Below are 4,637 nucleotides of genomic sequence, written 5' to 3' on the forward strand. Positions count from 1 at the left end.
GTGTGCTAGCGCCCCCCCGATTTTTCAAGGTTTTTCACAGAAAACACATTTTCTGACTCAAAAATACCTACTGAGTCCAAAAATCATAATTAAATCCTCAAATTCTCACTCTAACTTTTCGAAATCTATTTCGGGCAATATAATCACTTAATTAACTAGTTGATTAGCTGTAGTTCTTATAGTGACCGCATTCAAAGCGTAGTAATTTGTGCAAAAACGCTAAAAGCCATCTTTCTTTTTAACCAAAAGAACCAGTGAGGAAAACGGGCTAGTGCATGGTCGTATAATACCCTCTGCCAGCATGTCAGCCACTATGTGCTCTATTTCAGATTTTTTACTGTGAGGGTATCTGTATGGCTTAACTTTGACCGGTGGTGCATTAGGCACAAGTGGGATTGCATGATCATGAGACCGAGGTGGAGGAAGGCCCTGTGGATTCTGAAACACTGCCCTATAACTGTGCAGCAACTGTGTAAGTTCTGACTGTAAATCAGCAGGTAATACAAATGGAATGAGGTCCTTGCTGGGAGCGGGTTGGAGCTGCAGAGTATATAATGTCACAATTTCCTTCGTGTGGTTTAGCCTTTTGAGCTGATGGAACTGTGCTTGTGCCGGTATATGGTTCATTTCCCTTGCAAAGTGACCAATCGATCCCCATCTAAAAAGGTAATGAATTTCTTTTTTGTAGTTCACCAAGTGTATATCCAAAGTTTCCAACCAAACATCACCTAAAACAATTTTCTCAGTTGTAATTGGGAGCACAAAAGTAGTGATGAAGAGAGTATGGTCATGGATCTGAACCGGAACGTCCTTTACCTCTCCCTCGCATTGGAGGAGATCACCAGTTCCCACTTGAACCTTGAATTGTGACACCTGGTGAACAGCCAGTAACAAAAGCTTGGTGAGGGCTGGATGGTTGAAATTATCCAAACTGACGCCATCCATCAAAACACGAACATCTTTCCCATTCATAGAACCAGAGAATCAATTTGATCTCCTATCTGGAATTCCTGTCAAAATGTTATAAGAGAGGTGTAATGGTTCATGCGGATCAGGTTCAACCGGCAGTGGCTGCTTGATTTCGAGATTTTCTTCCACAACAATCTCTTCCCAGGGTAATTCCTTGACAGATTGGATTAAGAAATAGTGTTTGGCAGCACAACGATGCGAAAGAGAGTAACGTTCATCACACGTAAAACGAAGGCCCTTTTCTCGCCGAAACTGAATGTCCATTGTAAGACCCAAAACCTTTGAAAAAGGGCTATCAATAGCTAATTTCAAATTCAGTGTTTCCGTAGCTTTAATTTCAGAAATTTCTTTATTAAATAAAATTAAAGCAAGTTTTGATTTATTGAATTTGAGATAAGTTATGATTATTATCCAAATTTGATAATTATTGGATTATTTTCTATAATTATATTATAAAGTTGGTAATTGTGAAATAATAAGAATTTTATATGATTTGGATTAAATAATTAATATTTTAAATATTAATACTATTACTTTGGAAAATAAAGGGTTTAATTATATTATTTCTAATTATTTTGATTTGGGCATTCTATGGAAAATAATTTGTAAGATTGATGAGCAAATAGTATTTTTCTATATACAAATAGTATTGGATTTAAATTGGGTTTCAATTACTATATTTTCCCCAATTTTATTTGAAATTACTAAAATGCCCCTAACCCTAATTTTCAAAAATGAAACCCCAAGGCCTTCATCCCAGCAGCCGAAAACCCAATGCTGTCTTTCCTTTCACCTTCAGCAAGTTTACCAAACCTGAAACCCATAGCAGCACCCACGGTTCCTTTTCTTGTTCCGTGGAAGAAGGAAATAGAATCAGGAAAAAGGGGAGATTCGAGAGTGAGGGTTTCGCCACCAGTGGAAGGAGGAGGCAGAGTGGGGACCCCGCGCTACTGCCGTTGCCCAGAAACGCGTTCACTGCCGACTTTGCGGGGCTTGGGTTGTTGCGGTCGCCCTTCGCCGTGATGCCTGTCGGCGTCGCGCCTTCTGCGATCAGCCTCGCTGTTCTGCTTTCCGTCAAGTCCGTCCCACTGCTGCTGTCGCCGAACCAGACAGAGGAAGAGGGAGACTCTTTCGCGGCGTCACCGCGCCGGACCGCCGCGCGTGAGGAGCCGGGCTGTCACTGCATTTCCCGTCGCAGAGGAGAGAGCCCAGAGAAGAGAGAGAGGTCGCACAATGTTGAGGGTGAGAGATGCGGACCAGTGGCGCGTGCGGGAACGCGACCCACTGCGCGGAGCTATCGCCGCCGTTTCTGCCGCCGGCAAGCCTCGGTTAGCATCACCGGAGCTTTCGCCCGTTTCTGTCGCTGGGGAACCTTGCTGCCGTCGCCGGAGAACCTCACTGCCGTCATTGGAGAACTCTTCCGGTAAGGGTTTTAATTGAGGTTTCTGCCATTTTGGATTTTGAGAAGGTTTTGATGCTGCGCGGTTTTTATAGATGACCCATCGGAGCTTCTGGCCGCCGCCGGAGCTGTTGCCGGGGCCGATTCGAAATCGCAGCTGCTTTGTGTTGTTATTCCGGTAAGAAATTATGTTTCGAAAGCCCTACGTTAGTGTCCCGTACGTGTATTAAAGCCTTTACGGTGTTAATGTTCTTAGAGTTTAGTAACTGAGGTTGCTTGTTGTAATTTAGAGCTGTTTATGCTGCTACAAAAATGTGTGGGGCTGTGCTATGAAGCTGCCTTTGATTTCGAGTTGAGGCGAAAAGAACTTATGAGGCGTTTGGATTATGGATTTGCATTTTGAGGTAGGGGCGCTTTTCGAAAACTATATTTTATATTGGAATTATTACATATGGATACTGATGTGAGACAATGTGTATTTGGTGGTTGTAGCAGCCTTATGTATTATTTGATTGTCTCGAGTGATTATGAATGTTTGTTTGGCTGAATTGTTGTGTGGTTTTATGAAACGAAATGCTTTTGAAGTTGATTCTTTTAAAGCTTTGAGATCGGGATTAATCCGTTGGGAATTGATTTGAGTTGAGTTGATTTTCTGGAAAATGTGAAAAAGATAGAATACTCTTGAAATTCAACTTGGTTTGCTTTAATTGATTTGGTTTTGATAAATGATTTGTTGCTGAACCGATTCTTTAAAGCTTTGGAAATGAGTTAAATCAGTTGATATTGAGTTGATTTTGAAATAGTTTCCTTGAGATATGCCACTGAGGCGACTGTTGGATTTAACTTGTCTTGAATTGAGTTCTGGTTTTGAGTTGTTGAAAAGGAATGAGGAACGGTTTAGTTGGGACCCGAACCGGGGGGAAAAAGTCCAAGTTTTAGGGGTGGTGCTGCCGAAATTTCTATAAAATCTGAGTCTTTATTGAATGTTGTCGGGAAAAATGATGAGTTAAAGACTTATACTATTTTATTTGAATTATCAAAAAAAGGATGATTCATGCTTTTGAAATGAATTATTAAAGAGGAAATTGTGATTTAGTCTTGCTTCTTAAGAAAGGCATTGTATCTCTTTCAGGAGAAAGTTATTTAGATGAGACTTATGTTTTAAAGCTGTTTTAAATGTGATAAGGGCAATGCTTTTGAATTTGACTTGAGGGTTTCAATTGGAGGAGTTTCAATGACTTTGAAAGAACCTGAATGTCTATTGACAAGTTTCATTTTGAAATGTTTTAAGTACTCTTTGAATTTTGAATTCTTTCAAGACTAAAACAATTTTGAACAGTTGAAACGTTCTCGAATTTATCATGGGGGTTGAAGTTGGTTTTGCCTACGTAAAGGAAACGGCTTTGAAAGAAGTAAATGATTACGTGACTCGGTTTGGCTTAGATCCTATTTTATTACTCAAATCGGAAAGCCAAGGTTTTAATGATTTTAAATGAATTTGGCGAAATGAGTTATGTTATTCTCCCCTAAAGACTTGGGACTCTGCCGGGAAACTTTTGGTTATAAAATCCCATTGTTGGATGGGTGATTTTGAATACTTTGAAATAAATCCTTAACTTGCCATGGTTTTGGAAGTTTTGGAAAGAGAATGCCGAGAGTGGCTTTGTTTTAAAAAGGGAACTCACCTTGAGTAAATTTGGCTTATGAGCCTGAGATAATTTGAGAAATGAGATCTTTAAAGCCAAGGATGAAAATAGTTGAAACCTGATTTCAAAGTGAAATGAATTGAGAAAAGTGATTTATAGCTTAAATGCTGATTTTATGAATTTGATGATGTTGAATGGTAGAAGTGCTGTTTTGTTATGGGCCGGAATGGCTGTGTATGATTATGAATATTGGCTGGTTCTGGATTGAACCGTGAGCCGGGATGGCTGTGTATGATATTGATTTATGGCTGATTGTCGAATGAGTTATGGGCCGCATGGCTGACTATGAATTATGAATTTAAGCCGAATGGCTGAGATGGATGTTGATCCATGGCTGGGACTAAATGAATATATGCTTGAGATACCTGGGTAGTAGCAAGGGTTGTGGTTCGTCCCACTTGCTCCAGGTCAGAGACTGTGACGCCTGGGTAGTAGCGGTAGTAGTGGTGACTCCACTCGCTCCAGGTTGAGCTTTTAAACACCCGCCTGGGTAGTAGCCGCAGTAGTGGTTATTCCACTGGCTCTGGGTTGAGCGGGTAGTAGCAATGGGATTGTAGCTCAAA

Source organism: Arachis hypogaea, chromosome 19 (genome assembly GCF_003086295.3).
Source record: "Arachis hypogaea cultivar Tifrunner chromosome 19, arahy.Tifrunner.gnm2.J5K5, whole genome shotgun sequence".
Taxonomy (NCBI): Eukaryota; Viridiplantae; Streptophyta; class Magnoliopsida; order Fabales; family Fabaceae; genus Arachis; species Arachis hypogaea.